A 19,187-nucleotide genomic window follows, 5' to 3' on the forward strand; every position below is an offset into this window, starting at 1 on the left:
TGTATACTAACGTCACATATTTATAAAGATACCCTGTATTCGCAAGTCTTGCAACATTGGAAGCAAATCAAAATATAACGTCTATCTAGACGCTTTTAACAACGTGATCCTGGCAGAAGGTTGCGCATTCGTTCGCCTAATCGAGGCGTCTCCATCTCCCACGCTTCAGGGACCTTCGACGTGCAAACGAGCAACGAAATCCGTCGCGCGTAAATTTCAAAAGCCTCGACGATCAGTTCCTCAACGACCAGTTCCTCGCCACCTTTTCTACGAATAAGCGGATATTCTCAGCCGAGGAGAACGCTTCCGTGAATATCTTCCATTCCAACGAATAAGGGTTGAGCATCTGTCGTTCTGGAGAACGAATCAAGAGTGCGAGGAGAAATGTTTTTCCTCGATAGATTCCAGGGTGTAGATACAGCCGGAAAGAATGGACAAACGTTCGAATCGACTCGAACTTATTTCTTCGAGAAAACTCGTGGAAAGCGCGAAAGGATAAAAAGTGGTCACAAGTGTCGAAACTCGAAGGAACAGAGTGAAATTGGGCATGTTTGCCTTTCGTTATCCGACTTACTATAAGTACTTGGAAAATCCGCACAACGAGTCGCCGTAATTCGCAACGAATCATTCTTTCCAGTCTCACCAGCCAATTTTCACAAACTATATCAACAATGACACGTCAGATTTCCATCTTTCACCACCGAGCTAAAATAAATCGAAAGTACAACAGCAACTCGTACAACAAACACCCAACATCCTTCAATTTACAATAAAATCCTATATACTGTGTGTTACGTCGCGTGAGATGGTCCGTGCGACGTTCCTCGTTGTCTGGCCGCCAAAGGTCCACGTACCGTTATTCATACCTTCGACAAACCTAAGGAACCACCATAAAACTTGATTTCTTTTAACTCGAAAGAATCTCTAATCCTGTAAGTGTTTTCGGTTTATGGATGGTCCCTAAAACAGTCCTTAGGTGCGCTCTTCCGAATTACGGAGAAAACGGTTTTTTCCCAGGAACAATGTCACCCACGGGCCACGTTGGTAGAAGGCTTCCTCCTTATTTTATCTTCATTCATTAACTAACCAATAGGCATGGCGAATCGTTACCTTCACTTTCCTAACGAAAAGAATGAACAACGATTCCGCTTTCTTCGTTCAAAAAGCACACCCACACCGAGCTTTTTTCCGTAGTAACACGAGAGCGGACGGGCATTCAAAAGGCCGGCGTCAAAGAAGTTAAAAGTCCGGGACAGCTCGCAAACATGATCAAAAGTCCGGCATCAGCTCGTAAAACACCAACTCGAAAAGAGTCGAAACTTGGTCGCCAACTCGACAAGTTGTTAATATCTACACGAGTCGAACACTTTGAACCTGATTGTAAAAGACATTACAATTCGACATCGTAGCCTAACCCACGAATATCTCGGAACATTTATATAATCAGTGAAATCAGTTGTTGGAATATAGTACTAATAAATTCTATAACAATAAAATCCTATCCCTAATCTCGCTATTAACGATCTTTTCTTATTTCGCTGCTCCTTTACCCTCTCGCCATTTGATTTCCGATAAAATCTTATTTTTATTCCGTTTTATTTTATCCGTCTTTTCACCCTGTCGGCAAGCCCTCGAAAACTATACGAAGAACTCACCACCGAACTAAAATAAACGAAAAGGAACGACGACGAGCTATCGCGCGATATCTTTGCTCTCGCGGCGCACTTTTCCGCCGACGGATGCGGCGAGAAGCGTGTGTGCGCGAAATTCGGCTGATGCATAGTCAATCCCGAAGCGGTTTCGAAGCGGATGCCGGCTGCAGCTCCGCGGAAAGTCAAATTTGCTCATGATAATGCCGGCGAATTTCTCAGGGAAAAGCGAAGAAACTGTTTGCGCCCGCAGCTCGTCGCGTTACGTTTTACGTTACCGTCATTTCGCTTCCTTTTCGAGCTAACTTCCGCTAGGTTGGGTGGAAGAATACCTCGAGAGACACGGAACAGAGAAACCTCGGTGTGGATTCGAGTTTGTTCGCGACTGGATAATCGTCGAGTTAATCCTTTGGAATGATTGTTCGGTGAAGTTTTAATCGTGCACGTGTGTTTTTCTGGGTTCACCAGGCTGGAGAAAGAGATACGGAGGACTGCGAATCGTAGAGGTGCAAGTCGGTTCACTGTTACTTTTCGCAAAATAAATGTATAAAATTGATGCATAAAGTAGATGTCCTGCGTTTATTATTACAAGAAATTGACTATATTTTCCAGTCGTAAAAAAGTATCGAATAAAATCCAACCGTCTTACTCTACAAGACATAAACCATAAGAAATCGCAGTCAACTCAGAGATTATCCAGAAACCTGTTGTTTTTAATCTTTCCAAAATTGCAAAGGAAAGGATGAAAGAGGAAAATTGCTACAAAGCGGAGAGAAAAGAAAATCGAACCGTCTTACTCTAAGGATAAATGTCGCTCTAACGAACCGTGGCTTCCGGTTTTAAAGAAAACGATTCGCCTAGCTCGAGGGGGGAGCAGGGACTATCGGCTTCTCTGCGTGATACTCGAGGGGCTACTTCAGGATCGATTACTAAACTTGGGACATCGATTCCCCGCCGCTTAAGCCTCGCCCATCGATTCCCGTGTCAATTCCATGCCGCGGTTATTCGTCAATCTTGTCGATTTTCATTTAATACCTGGCCTTCTTCGAAATCGATGCAATTTCAAAAACAACGAGGGAACGGAGACGGAGCAACGATGACTCTGTTCGACGAAACTGCAGGCGACACTAGTGACCTCGAGGAAGCGAAAATTTTGCAGAACGAGATTGTAACTTGCATCGGTGTTTCTCGAAGGAAGGTTTTAGTGTCCGTCGTGCAGTTTTGGCGACTCGGTTGCTGTTTATTGCGATGTTTTTAAACACTTAGTTGGTGCTTATTGGAAGATGTATCGTAAGAATAGAATCGCAGAGGTAGAGGTAGATTTTAGTGTCCGTCGTGGAGTTTTGGCGACTCGGTTGCTATTTATTGCGATGTTTTTAAACACTTAGTTGGTGCTTATTGGAAGATGTATCGTAAGAATAGAATCCCAGAGGTAGAGGTAGACGTAGAGGTAAAAACGTCGGTGTTCGCTGTTGGTCGTTTGATGTTGCCGATTGCAGTCCGCATGTAGCAGATACACGTCACGATAGGTTGATTTTGCTCGATTCCAAACTTTTCCTCAATTATTTTGAGAATGGTTCGGTATGCGAAAAAAGAGAAGATGAAATACAACGCTTAGGTGAGTTCGATCACTATCGTATTCACACGTTTGAATCCAACTTCAACAACTTCCCTATCGTTTCTTGGGAAAATGATACGAATATTTCTTGTCCCTTGGGAGGCACTCTTAGATGTCCTGCGTGAATTTTTCAACTCCAAGCGATACCAAGAATGGATATTTTTTTACCATCCCCCTTTGTTTCCTCTAATAAATATTTACTCGAAATATTTTCTATATTTCCGCGCCGTACGTAACTTCTATACATACAAATTTCCTACAAATACGTGACATCGTACATATAAATTTCCCATAAATGCATAGCGTATACACGCGCATCAAATATCGAAAAGACATTTTGAAAAAGTATTCCGAGAGCCAGCCTCGGCTGGTGAAAATACATTTTTCTAAGCGAAATTTCTCGCTAAAGATTCTGCAACAAATTCAACCGTCTCTATCTCTATCCTGAAATGGTTTGGAGATCCAAGTATCATCGATCTTCTGCGGCGAACATCAAAAACCGAGTCGACGCCGTGATTTACGGGTCGAAATTTTGCCAATTCTCGGAGGAGCCGACGAACCAGACCTGTCTAGGAAACCGTAAAACACGATCGAGCATGACAGGCAAGTTTTCCGTGGCTAGGAAAATTTCAAGGGAACAGAGTCGGGAAAGACAGACACAGAGGGAGAGGGAGAGAGAGAAAGAGAGAGAGAGAGAGAGAGAGAGAGAGAGAGAGAGAGAGAGAGTTAGGGGCACCAGGGGCACCATAAATCCCTTTAAATTGCAGCGACGACCTTCGATCTCGCTGCAATTATTCCCTTGGACTGGCACGTCCCTTTCTTTCGCTTCGTTACCTCCGACCTTTCCAATTTCGAATTTAGAATTGCAGTTTTTGAATCAGCTGAAATTTGCTTGTTTTACCGGTGGTTATGATTGATTATCGAAACAGTAGGTTATAAAATGTCGTATGAAAATTTGACTCTTTAATTTCAATATAGTTATCAACGTAATATACTGCAACATATTATACAACGAGAAATCGATGTGACCGATGAAAAGAATGAAAAGAAAAAGTATAAAAATGTATAAAAAAATTAAATGAAATAAATAAATGAGTCAAACAAAAAAAAAAGAAAAGATGAATTCACACAAAATGATACAGAAATTGAAGAATATAGAAATACACGTATATCTGAATTTCTTGATAAAAGATATATATACGCTCATGGAAAAAGTAGTAATAATCAAATTACCTCTCGATTGGATAGATCTTATACGAAAATAAAAACACTTTTCTGTTTTTTGTTTAAAAAAAATGTGCATTACTCAAACTAATAAATTGATAAAATCATTCAAATAGCAATTCATCGTCTCCAGCGTACTGTGAAAGATAAAGTTTCTGTGCGTGTTCGAAGCTTGGTGAAGTACACGTGAGCGGACGATCAAGCGGAACACGACGATAAAACCGGTCACGTAGGCGAGCGGAAACGCGTAACAGGGCGACATTTGTTTCGGCCGCGGAGAAATGGTTGCGCGATCAAATTTGCACGAGTCGTCCTCGAGAGATTCCACTGTCGCGTCATTGGGTGGCGGTTTCAATTTTTCGTTAATGCTTCCGATATTATACTCCATTTTATACGAATTTTATAAAATTAGAAATTGGATTTGATTAAATATCATTGCATAATCCTTGAAGTTATCGAGCTACCGAAAGTAAATTTTTTTTATCAAATTTTACAAAAACATTTATAAATTGGACGTTTCCGTGAAGGATGTGCTTCACTTTGTTAAACGATTGACACGCGCGTACTTTGTTTTGTTTTACCAGCAAATCTTCGTCAAATGTTTCATCTATGTACCTTTATAAATACTAAACACCGTTAAATCTCTCCACCTACATAACGTGTATCGTTTAATCAACAGAATTCCACAAATTCAACACGATTTCTCAACCCTTTTCTACAGCCAAAAACCTACGCACAACGCCCACGAAGAAACGAAACTAAATCAAACTTTCAAATATAAGCAATTTGATCAATTACTTTGTTATATGAATTTAATCAGGATTCTGCATCACTCTTCCGAACTGGCGCGTGCGATTAACTCATTAATCCTAAATGTGTAAAAATCGTGTAAACGGAAGAAGAAATTCCTGGAAATGAAATGATACAGAGCAAAATACTAACTAAATTCCTTTTCGGGCATTTCTTTTCATAATTTCACCGCGAACTCGATGGAATCCAGTAATGTAAGTTGACGAAGAAGAAATTGCGTTAGTGCAATTGTGGCGCTTAACTGGTTAATTATCGGATGTTAAAAAGAGACAAGGAACATTTTTTCTTCATCTAAGTAGAATTCGATATAGTTAAAAACGTATCCAAGGTGGGTTTAAGTGGGTAAGACCGCAAGCGGTAGAGCCACGGCTTTCGCCGTACGTCTGACCATCACGGTCTGTTGCTACTTCCGCGGAAGTTTGGTTTAGTCTCCTGTTTCTCGTCTTCCGACCGCTACGCGATTTCCGCGATGCTGAAATGGAATCCACGCTACTGGAAAGCTTGTCGTAGCAACGAAAATTTTTTGCTCGCGATACTTTTGTATTGAGATTCAGGCATTTTATTTTTTGCTATACAGAGTGGTTCGTCCAAGTAAGGGCACCTAGATATCTCTTCGGGACTGCGATGTCGCAAGGAATATCTTTTATGTATCGCGAATGGTCAGGTAGAACCAACATCCAGCAAAAATCTTTTTTCTGGCATGACTTTGAAACGATCTTCATCTCCACGGATTAAAGTTTTATGAAATTTACGTCTATCGAGATCGCAGGTATACTACGCGAAGGACGAAAATGGATGACTCCATAATTCACAGAACCAATTTTCTAACTGAAAAAAAAAATCACTAGCAGTAAATTATCCTCTAAGATAAAAGGAATAAATCGTACAAATTAATCGAAAGAGAAAACTTTCTGAGAATTCGATCAAAGAAAGACAGATAATAACTAACTATGGGAAACGAACTTCTGCAGAATAATGGAAGGATAAAGGAAGAGTAGTAACGATTTATATCCATTCTTTGGCGGATACGATAGGTTGCAAGAAAAAATGGCTAGCCGAGACAAAAAGGAATTACGCGCTGTGGAGCAGAGTGTCGTGGGGCGTTTTAATTGAAACGAGAAACGAGGGAATAAAAAAACTGATCATGATGGAAAGGAGGAAGGAAGGAATAAAGGGCGGGAGGGAGAAAGAAAGGTAGGAAGGAAGGAAAACGAAAGAAGGGTGAACAGAACCAACTCTTTCAATCTGACAGCCAGTAGCTACCGCAACCTGTTGAACTCCAGACCACGTGGTTAAATGCCTCCTCGAGGAAATATCCCTCGAAAGAATAAATTCCCAGTTAAATAATGTGCCGATTAATGAGATTCTTTTTCTTCGAGTTTTGTTTCTTTCTCTCTTCTTTCTTCTTTTTTATTTTTTCTGAGTTTTGTTCAATTTTTCGCAGTTGTTTCGATATCAATGTAATATTATATATAACGATATTATATTTACAAGGATAAAAATATTAATCGAAAAGCAAGAAATTTGAAAAAAAAGGAAAATATAATAATAATAATTTTGTTTCGTATTTTACACTTATAAGCTATTGCAAGGAGATTGTTGGGTTTCTATTTCTAATTTCTTACGCTGTACTATATTCTTACGGTGATCTCTTAGGAAGGAAGGAAAATGGTGGAATAAAATATGCTATTTTATACGCTAGAACCTACTACTACTACTACTAGATAGAATACATAATAAAGTTGGTAACGTTAGCAGAGACAAGAAAAATAATTATTCGCGAGACAGAAGAAACGAAACCAAGTTAAAGGAAGTATGTCGATTACCGCGCCGAATAAGAATTACAAAGAAACCGCAGAGCAAACGTTCGAAAGCGAGGACAAGGGCAGCCAGTTCGTTTCTTCTTCTTCGTGTCTGAGAAACGAGGGCCTTCTGTCCCGAGGACGAATCCTCTTTTCACTCAACCATTCGGTTTTTACGTTTTTCCCTCGACCAACGAAACGAGATTATCGTAACACATTGTTCGCCGTGGGTTTCAGAACAATTGTTTGTTGAAATTTTAACGACACTCGTAAAAGAGACCCAATTTCAAGCTTAGGACGTACCTTGCTACTTTCATGCTTACTTGAAACAACAACTTTTGTTTTATATTTTTATATTATTTATCTTCTAACAATTTTTTTCACCATATTCGTCATATTTATTATTTCAAATTTTGACGATTAATTTATATATAAAAGAAAAACAGTGAATATTAAATTACAAAAAATGTGAGCAACCTGTGATGGAATTTAAGATAAATTGTTACAAAAAATTGTAATAAAAATACTAATTGAAAATTCATTGATGAATAAAATTCAATAATCTAAAATAATTGGAAATAGATATGGGTCAAATTTTTTATAAAAATCCCCAACAGAACGCAAGATAATTCGTAGTAACAAGTTTTGGTTCAATTTCAAAATTAATTACAGGAAACATTGGTCTCATTTTTCATACGTTAGCCTGTGAAAATAATTTATATCGTTGTTCGTACGAATATACAGAATAATTTGCTTCTAGGATTTAATTATCGTAGAAATACAAGGAAACGATTTAACAATATTTCTAATAATTAAATGAGAAATACTCGAAAAATAAAAATCAAAGCGAACTCGATATAGGTAAGTGAAGCGAGATCGTTTGCATACCAAATTTGCATTTGCATTTTATGCTGCTTAATGAGTTGTTCTATAGTATCCCTAGTCAATTTTAATTAATTTTCGGCCAATTAACATCCTCTCTTACAATTAATCACAATTTTATCATCTATTCTCCGCTACTATTATTTATTACGCGCTCTAATATTTTTTTTTAAAGATAAGTGTCTTTATTTTTGACTCACCAATGGAAGAGTAGCGAAAAAGTCAAGTTGATAGTATGGTATAAAATGTTCGGATGCTTACCTGTAACAAAAAAAGGTAAAATATTTATTAGTACAATCTATTACAACATTTCATCGATTCGCGATGATAATATTATAAGTACAAATATCGTTCATTTTTTCAGAATTTACAGAACGAAAGACACAAATCCGCTAGTAATTTCCCAATGTACAATATTAAATCTTATTTTTAATGATTATAATACTATCGTATACATTATAATACTATCGTTCGAACTTCATTCGTATAACTTTATTTTAGACGGATCACAATTTCCAACTGCAATTTTATCACAACATACGCGTACATGTCTATAATAATTTGCTGCTGTTAACCTAACCACAAAATCAAATTCCGGTCTTCTATTGTGTGTTTATAACAAATTAAACGATCAAACTTGGCGAGGTGTTGCGAGCGTGTTCTTTGAAGCGCACGTTCACACCGAGAGCGAATGTGTGGAATTTGGTAGCGCAATATTCCCTAATGCATGGCGGAAAGATCAACAATCGGTGAATCATGGTGATTGGATACACGAAACCGTCTGTGTTACGTTTGATCGTAGGTCTCGGTGCAAACAAACGAACGAACGTTACGGAATGAGTTACGAGTTACTTTGTCGCAGCGTGAACGCGGCTTTGCAGTTCACGCTCCTGCGTTCCAGTCGCCAATATTAACTCCATTGTAGCAATGCACGGATATATCCCACCGACACCGCCTAACAATATCGTGACTTTTTTTTATTGTCAAACGTGTTTTAGTAAAAAAAAGCTATTTGTTGTTACGTTTCGTTGGGTAAATTTCAATTTCTTTCTTTTTTTTCCAATGTACATCTTTTCTGGAATTTTTAATTCAGAGTATCGGAATTAAACTAATAGGGTAGGAGTATAAATCTCGTCCGGAGGTTTGGGTAAGTTTAAATATAAAAAAAAAAGTCATTTAGAATCAATTTTTAATACCGAGAGAAATTTTTCTGAGACTTTTAACTTAGAATTCTTATTGTTAGAATTAAATTGGGAGAGGGGGATCTTTTTTGGAATTCCTAGAACGTTTCAACATTTCTAGATGCTTTTACTATCAATAAATTGAAAAGCAGAAATTTCTCCGCAAGTTAAGAACTATCTAGCCTTGCAATTTTTTAACTTTCGCAAGGAAAATTCGTTGTTCCGTGTGTATTTTTTCAGGAATCACGCGTCGAATAGCCAGACTGAGAATATGGTCGCTTAGGTGTGCCTTGACCTCAACCTTGGAGCAGAGGAATGCACAAAGATGCAGCTTAGCGTAACGTTACTGCTCAACGTTGCACAGCCAATGTCTGCGCTTCTTGGTCGTTGCACTTCTCTCTTTTCTTTTTCTTCTCCTGGTGACTTGTGCTATCTTTTTACAGTCCCCTGCCATTCGCTTCTATTTTAAAACCCACGTTCATCCTCGTTATCATTCCTTCGAAGCTTTCTTCTGTTTCGTCGTTAAAATTTTATTTAGAGACTGCGAAGAAAATTTGATGTCCGAATTTCTAATAAAAGTTGCGTTTCAACGCGGCAGTAGTTGGCAAGAATTTTTCCAAATTTGTTGCTCCCAAATTTTCAATTGTTTCGCGCGATAAGCCAGTGGCAAATATTATTTTGAAATTTTGTCTATTATTTCTAATACGAAGGTGTCTCGGCTAAACAAGATCATCCAAATGTCTGTCTTGTTTACAATGTCTGGAAATGCTTTGAAGAAAATTAGTGTACGACACGAGTAATAGCTTCAAGCGTACAATTAGTGCTGAAGATATCGTCGCTAAATATCGTGGATAGTTAGTATAGCGAATAGTTTATTGTTCAAATACTATGATGATCTTTGCGAAGTGCAGGCGTCCAGTAAATATCTTGTAGCTTCTATATACATTTTCAGATCCGTTTGAAATTTTATCAGTATAATCACGTAGTCGTGTCCCGTTACAGTGCTAACGAGGTTAGAAAATGTTTTGTGTAATATACAGGATGTCTTAGCTAAATAAGATCACCTAAATATCTGCCTTATTTACAGTAGTATGAGCAAGCTTCTGAGAAAAAGCTAAACTACCTCAAGGCATGTATTTTTCTTAAAAAGAACTCTATGTATATTTCTTTGTACCGGTGGTTATATTTAATTCTTTACGCAAAAGTATCGAGACACTGATGTTTGAAAATGCTTAATTCAAAAGATATTTCGATCTCAATTTCGTCAAACGTAGAGTATGGAAGAGAAGAAAGACAGAAAGACAAGACTTTCACGCCAAGGTGTACAAAATCCAAGTTGTTAAAGTATCTTTTAAGCCAAGCCGTTTCAGACACAGGTACCTAAATACTTTTGCACGGAGAATAAACAAAATGTATCGATCGACGGGTAAAAAGATGGAGGGTTCCGTTTAAGGATATACGGATAACCTTGAAATCTCGTGAGAAAATAATCTTGAGAGAAAACTCTTCTCATCGTTACATCCGTCTATATATTCGCTTGGAATAGTTTAATTTTGTCCATAGAAGTTCTGTCATGCAATCATAGAAAAGGCATATATTTAGGTGGTCTCGTTCAGCCGAGACACCATGTATACTAACATTTTTAGAATACCACACAGTCGGGGCTGGTTTTTAGAAAATTCGAAGCAAGCAACTGCTTAGTCGTATTGTACGGAGGGGGCAGCAGCAGCGGCGCGATTTTTAATCTGTTAGTTATGAGGTTCGACTGTAATCTATACGAAACGTTTCAAGAATTTGCGTAGGAACGATTATTCGTCCGTACAGTTGACGTTGCTAATCAACTGATAGATCACACGGGCGAAGGGTCAAAAGTCACGAGTTCTATCTTGTAGATGGAGCAAGTCCTCTGAAATGGAATCAGCTGTCAGGTGAGGAAGGCGAAGAAAAAAGCGACACGGCGTTGCATCGAAGAGCCGTCGCCCTTAGACTTTTGCCCCAACGGAGCCAGCGCTGGCAATTTCTCGACACTAAAAGGTTATATGGGCCGGCTTGCGAGCTGACACACACGTAACTCCACCGTGAGCCTTTGATTTGAATTATTTCTCCCTTTGCCTCGACGCCACCGCCTTCACGATATGCCCCCTTTTACTGCACGCCTCGCCTCCTCGCCCTTTTATTATTCTTTCCACTTTCCTACAGCCGACTGAAACGCCTCCACTCAGTCCACTCGCCTAGGATCGATGCTTTCTACTCTCCAAGCTTCGTCCTCGGGGATTTTTTTATGACAGATTCCTTTATGCTCCGACGTTCCAAGCGTCTCTTTATTTGATTTCGTCTGTAGGATTGGTCAGCTGACTAAATTAGGAATTGGAATATTATTTTTTAATTCATATTAGCATAATAGTAGTGGCTACAAAAAGTAGCAGGAGACTCTCGTCTTCGAGGATAATTTCATGGCGGATTTCTTTATATTTCGAGATTCCATGTTTCCAAGTGGTTCTCCGTTTAATTTCGTTTGTGGAATTAGTCAGACGACTAAATTAGTAGTTCGAGCGTTATCTTTTTGTCTGGCATATGATGGAAAGGTGGAAGTAGCTTCCGATACAACGTGGTCGAGGACTCTGGATTTGAAGATTTTTCCAGCTTACAAGTGTTTGACACTGTACGAGTAATTTTAACGTTTTACGTGGAATATTGTTCTAAATCTTGTTAATATAACAGAATCCCGCCATCGTCGTAACAGCACACTACATTTTCTTCAAAGACCATAATCAGCTGAAAATGATAAAATTGCTCAAAGTCGGTTAAAAACCATTTTCTCTTTGTTGAAATACCTTTGAAATAATGAAATTCATAATTCCATCCTACAAACAAGTTTCTTGGAAATTCGTTAAAAAATATCTGGTTCCCGTGGCATATAAAATTTCGTGGAAAAATATCACGTTTACCTCTCGTCTTTCGTTAAAACACGACCCACAATTAATTCCATGAAAGAGTAAAAGAGAAGAATGAAAGAACGTTTTAACGTAAGAGTATAGAAAGTATTCCGGTATAAAATCGAGAAAGTACGATGTTTCACGTTTCCAAGGACTCGACAGATGATTTAAACGCGTTCCCAATCGTTCTTTTTCCAGATGATCGATGTCTCGAATCTCTTTACATACTGGCCAAGGGGAAAAAGTTTCGTGGACGGAATAAAATAAAGAACAGATGGAGAAATGCTATTGTTTGAGAATATTGATCGAGAAACGCTGTTATTTGTCAAATACATGTTCGAAAATTTGAATATTTTAAAATTTGGAAATTTAAGTATTTGGAATAATTAAAAATTTTAATGTGACAAGTTCCTCTGTTTCGGAAGAGAAGCTTTTTCGCAACTTTACGTGAATTTATTAATCGATCAAAAAAATTGAACATCGCCACGAAACATTACCCTGTCCATTGTCTCGCGTCGAAGAAATCGCGATTCTATATTTGCAGCCGTGTCGAGGAACCCGTTTGGAAGGTTGTCTGGTCACAGGTAGGATGTGACTACAGACTCGACGACCTCACGATGACTAGCCTGCGTTGTGAACATCCCGCTGAGTCTCACAACGCTATGTAACCTTGATGCACTTTGTACGAAGTCGAAATAAGAATCGTCGAGTGGAGAAGATTGATCGCACACGTGCTGTATCTACACTTTTGGTAAGTTCACTCGCTTAACATATTCGATAACTTTATAGCAGCAGCAGTGGTAAAAGTCAGAAACCACTTTTCAAAGATTCAAAAATAATCCTTGGAAAAACATTTATGAAATTATTATAAATAAGCTAACGTACGGAACGATTTTGATGAAAATATTGACGTCCGTTTCAGTAGACTTAACGTCTTTATTAAAACCTGAATTGTATGAAAATAAATAGTCTAGAAATTTCCACTAACACCGTCTAATATTTCGACTGTTCAGATATAAGCGTTTCTATGGAATATAATAGCGCGAATACTTTCATGGGTTTCTGTACAAAATTCCTATTTAACCTTGGAATTTATAGAATAGTCCGTTTGAAACGAAGTTGCCCCGATAAAAGTCCATTGCCATTGGCAGTCTGGTCGTGTCGGAGGAGCCGAATCGAAAGAACAGACGAAAAACGTAGTGGTTGTAATGGAACGGCAGTGTTTCGCCGCTTTATAGAAAGTAAACGGTCGCATTTCGCCAGGATGGCGAGGGAAACGCTGCTCTAAGGGCTTTCGCCTGTTCCTTGCCTGTCACATTATCCTGTCCGCTGAAAATCCCTTTGTACGCCCTTTCTCTGACGCCACACGTGTCTCGCTCAAGGGTTTCGCAACGTTCTCCTAACGTTCTTTAACCGAATTTCAAACTGACGGATTATTATATCACTTCTTCGTCCAATATATATCGAAACAATATCCAATCTTTGATTAAGGTACGATTATTATATTATCTCACAGCTTGCCGATCGAACGACGGCGACTCGTTCAACCCTCCATACGTATACTGGCTCGTTTTCGATTAGTAATTTCAAGTAGTTTATCGTTTTCTCTATATTTCTGTTTAAATTCTGCTCTGCTTGAAAAATTATTCAAATTATTGCACGATATTCTAGAAACTTGGAAGAGTATTTAAGGATCTTTCGAGATCTTTTAAAGAGAAGAACCTAAAGAAAAACTGCGCTTAAATCAGACCCGGTATGCAAACGACGTCAATGAAAATAAAGTTACCGAAGGAGAGTTCATCTCTCCATGTTTAATCGCAGCGCGAAGTCTGTTATTTTTATTTCAAAAACAACCGCGAGCCTCGCCTATACATTGCGTTGATAAAGATATAAATCTTGCACAAAATCGCCGCTTCTAACAATGTTCTAATTCGTATCGAAATAAGAAGAACGACGGGGTGAAACCCGAAATCCTGTGGTGCGGCGTACTGCAGCGAAGGAAGTAAGAAGCGAGTATAAACACGCGCAACTGAGGAAAAAACAGAGGGATTTTCGTGAGCCACGTCCATGGCGACAGGCAAGCCTGAACTGTCGAGGCTAATGTGACAGTGGAGGAAAGAGGCGAAAGCCCTTAGAGTATCCAACGTTCCTTTCTCCTTTCTTTTTTTTTGCTTTTCCTTCTCTGTGGATAGACGTTCTCCTTGTATTCGCTCGAATGGTTTCAGTTCTGACGAAATTCGTGCAGGATATCGAAGCAGAGGATGTGGACGATCGAGAAGCTTTGTCTGAGAATCGAGTTTTAGGAGAAATAGGAGCTGGGTTCTGGGGATTTTTTGGTGTTTTTATTAGGGACATGGTCAGGGGATTTCTGAGGGATTTCCGTTCAGATGGATGGGACGTACGGTGTTGAGATGGTAAATTTTGTTGTTACTTTACGGGCAATTCGATTCTTAGGCTGAAAAATTATAGAACGTCCCGTAATAGTTACTATTCTATGTAACGTAACGAATACTAAACGTTAGAGTATTAAAAAAATATTTCGGTGATACTAATTGCAAGATAAAAATTGATTATTCATTCATATTTTTCGGAAATAACGACCGACTTAATTTAACTAATCTAATTACGGAAGTTTGAGCTCTAAAATCAAAAAAGTCAATGTAACCTCCCATTTTCAAAATTTCGCAAAACTAAAACGAATAAAAATCATCAGAATCGAATGAAATGGAGTTCCAAGACTCTAAAGATCATCTTCGATCCTTTCCTAAAGCAATTCGACCGGCTCTAAAAGCTGGTAAATTAAAATCTGTGATCGACAAACATGCGAAAAAAAGCTGCTAGATTTTTCGACGTTTGCTCGGAGCGTGGTGAAAAAATATTCCACCCTCGAAATCGACTTCTCTCGCTGTGTATACGTTCATATCGAGACGTGCAGCAGCCAGGGACTGTGCATAAACATACTTATCGTTGGCGAGATTTAGAACGCGAGCGGGCGCTTCCGTTTGAGCCGGAGAGAGCAGATACACCGTGAGCAACATGAATATCTCAGTTGGCTTATTTACATACTCCTTCTGCCGCTATTCACCGGATAAGGCGCTCGATAGTATCGAAAACGCGACTTTTTCTTTTCTCTTTTTATTCCTTTTATTGACTACAAGCTTCAGACCCTCGCGAGTCTGTAATCAGCAGTATCGAATGTTAGTTAACAATATAACAGCGATATAACGATAATGTCAAGGTAGAAAAATAGTTAATAGCAGTTATAATATAGTTAATAGCAGCGAGTAGTTAAGTTAGAGCTAAGAAGGAAAAACCGGGTGATTCCTTATAGTCTCAGTTGGAGAATATCAGACATTTTAGGAGTTTCGTTTAAGGATTATTTTCATAGGATATAAACAAAATATAAAACACACAGGGCACAGTGTATGGTACATTCTATGGAAGCAAATTGAAAAACAAGTTACACATTTAGCGAAAACGAAAGTAATAATCGTAGAAATGAGATACTACCGACTAATTATGCTAAAAAATTATTAAATGAAACCACTCGACCATTCATCGAATATCAATATCACGACGTATCCTTACACATTCATCATCGGATACCGATATCGCATGTTCAAAAACCAAATAATAATTTCCAATAAACAATTTCCTACGACCTCCATTATCGTGCGTATTCTCTTTTCCCAATTAACGATAATTAATCACGAACAATAAACAATGCACAATATCAAATTCACCATAACAAACAGCATGAAAAAACGTATGAAACGAACAGACTTCGCACGAGTACGTAGTATCTCTTACGCTAATGAATTTCAATGGAATCAACGAAACTATCGAATTATTGGTATTATTCGAAATCGACGAAATCATTTTTCGTATTCTTAGCTGTTTATTTCCAACAGAAAATAAATTAAAGACAATAATATCGATAAAAAGTAAAATCATCGAATTTCTAATCTTTTATTTCACGACTAAATTAAACAGAACAAGCAAGCGCTTGAATATTTTCGAACGGATACTAGTCTATGTACTAATGCGCGCTAATTCAGATACTAACGTGTATAGCATACGTACTAATAGATTCGATCGAAATGAACAAAACCAGCGCTGTTAGCATTGGAACGTTTCGAAATCGACGAGAGCTTTCATCGAGATTTCATGGTAACCATGAAAAGCAGAGGACCAATGGGGATGAGGAGTGGTTGTTGCACAGGTTGCAGCGAGCTCGTCACCTCGGTAAAAGCTGTGTCCGATTTATCGAAGGGAAAATATTCCCGTATTGTGAGACGACGCCTCTTTCAAGAATTTCTCTGTACGAATACCGGTTCTTCGCCTTTTCGCTATAGAAATAATCGTTTCAAAGCGTTTTATGGAATAGATCCGAAGCGGACAGACGTGAAATGCAGCCGTGGATGCAGATAGAAAATTAATAAACTGTACTTTGACCGATATTCTGCAATTATTCCAGGAATGTCGGATATTTTCTTCGATATATTGATTTTTCAAGAACAATTCTTCAGTATTTTAGTAGAAACTCTTCACGCTGCGGAAAAGTTAGTTCTAGGCTGCTTTCCCGTCCACTTACGGGAATTTAAAGATGGAAAAAGGCACAGAACCTACGTAGATATCCAAAACACAGAAGATCCGTTACAACATTTCTTCCGGACCGTTCTCATAACGGTCAAAAGTTACTGAATAAATCGCAAGATTCCCAAGTCGTCCCGGTAGGCTTTTAACGTGGATTTATATTTAATTACTTACACAAAGTTTAAGCAGGTTACGGAACATTGGGCGTAAGTTAGCTGCGATGTCTCGACAAAATACCGGTTACCGAACAACAGACGTTATAATCGATCGATGTTGCTAGAGCTTTAGTGGCGCGTCTCTGGCAGGTTCGGTAATAACGAAAATCTTTAAAACCTATTGTACGCTCCTGGAACTTCGATTAATAAAACTTAACAAAAGTGAGATATTTCTCTTATTTCGGATAGATAAATTTGAAGCTTGACTCGAAGCAGCAGTTCCAAGAATTGCCGAGGATAAGTCTTGGTCATATACCCGGACACTACAGTACTACTATTACATGTAGCGATAATATGTTTCAATGTATCGTACCAAAATCAAATTTCTACCGATATCACGATACAACAGACGAACGCACATAAATTTTCCATAAACGCTAAATGTGAACGGAAACGCAACCAGGCGAGAAACGCGTGAAATACGCGAAACACTCGGAAAGGGCTTCTCCGCTCTTCGCTCGCTCAGAGATACGATGTTGAAAGCGGCTGTACGAAGACCAAACATATACTCATTTTTGCGCAATAAACGCAACCATGAGTGCCGGCAGCGTTTGACTAACAGCGAGTATCATGTCAGGGAATAATTAAATGCGAGACGAGCAACTAGAGCATCAGGTAGACTTAGCGGTTACTTTGCCCTTCCCTTACACGTTGTAATAATCTTTCCAAGATTCGTAAACGCGGCGCGTTTGAAAGGAATGAAAAGGCAGCCGCGCCTTTGCGCGCCATATTGCGGATTCGCGCGACCATAGCGAGCACGATTCTCCGCCGAGAATGGGGAGCAAGTGAGAAGAGAAACGGGGAAGATCAACCCTTTTTGCCCTTTAATCCGCGAGACTATCCCATCTGCCCGGGTAAATTCTCCGTCTGTCAACTGGAAACTGGAAACCGGAAACTCGAAAAACGGTTTTTCCCCTGATTTCATCTGCTTTGCGGAGGAGATGATGCGATTTGTGTCTTCCGACTCGCCGTATTTTTACTTTCCTTTCTCTTCCTCTGTACTCGAGTTTAAAAATGCCTGTACGAGCAAAATCTGTAAGCAAATTCTGAGAGCAGGAATTTTTAGAAATTTTTGGTAATTTAGACGATTCTAACTGTAACAACTAGTCTGCAAAAATCGTAATGGTAGAACTCGATTTTATCCACTTTACGATAAATACGATTACAATATAAAAGTTCGCTTACGTAGAACTATTCGAGCCAGTTCAATTTCTGTTTACGAACTAATTAATTGTACGCAGGAATACAAAAAAATAAAATATTCTAAAAAAAACTATTCTATAATAGAAAAAGGTAAAAGAACGGAGAATAAAAGAACGTTTGAAGAAGGACTTTAATAAAACGGAAGGAAAGATAACTAAAATTCGCGGAGCTAGCGAGGGATTCGCTTTCAAAGAAATGTCGAACCAGCCGGATTTTCATTCTCAAAGGGACCAACCAGTCGTCGGTGCAGCTTCAATAAAGCGTCCTTGTCGGTTATAGTTGCACGAGGGTGTAGTGAAAAGGCCCGATTCCAGCCTCCAATTCGTGCCCGCCTGTATTCACTAAGAAAATTACCCCGGGGGCAATCGGAATCGGGCAAGAATTTAAAGAGCACGTCGCTCTTTTTACAAACCCTTTTGGCCTTTCGCTTTTTCCACGCTCACTTGTTGCTGTCGACGTCCGTTGTTTTTCGCGAATCAAACCATCACGAGTGATTATCGGCATAATTAATAGACCGAGCACATATAAATTTAATAAACAAATAATTCGTTCCGGAGAACGTAGCATCGCATCCGGAATTTTTTTTACAGCGAAAACTTTTCTTCAAGATTATGTGCTGTTATCTTTAATTATAAATAAGAGAAACTTTAAAATTATAAAGTTGCCCGAGAATTCAGAGGATTCTCAGTTAGAAACTTTAATCGAGAGAGATGTACTTTGCAACTATAAATTTCTTAGTAATCAGAAATCTACCTTTGCACATTTAATTAAGAAATAACATTTACACAACAATTACAAGTAATTCCAAGATAAATATGTGGAACAATTTATATTCACGGCAGAAATTCTTCGATTTTGAACCATTGCCTTTACTACTTTCCTGTATAATTCTAACTCGATCGCATAATCTTTGTTATTTTCCAAAAATCAGAACACTGTTTACGAATCAAATCCCTCTGCCTAGAGCAAAAACGTTCGATCTAAATGTAACTTTTATACTTTTTCAATTTATAACTTTGATCCTACGGTAAATTGCTGCCAACTCTAATTCGAAGTTTTCGCCGATTTTTC

At 38.6% G+C, this 19,187-nt stretch overlaps 1 protein-coding gene across 26 annotated transcripts in view; it reads right to left on the reverse strand.

Moving 5' to 3' along the window:
* Positions 1-19,187, reverse strand: part of LOC126925546 (polypyrimidine tract-binding protein 2) — a 417,994-nt gene that overhangs the window by 183,400 nt on the left and 215,407 nt on the right. The gene's annotated exons all lie outside the window — the stretch shown is intronic.

Source organism: Bombus affinis, chromosome 16 (assembly GCF_024516045.1).
Source record: "Bombus affinis isolate iyBomAffi1 chromosome 16, iyBomAffi1.2, whole genome shotgun sequence".
NCBI classification, from domain to species: Eukaryota; Metazoa; Arthropoda; class Insecta; order Hymenoptera; family Apidae; genus Bombus; species Bombus affinis.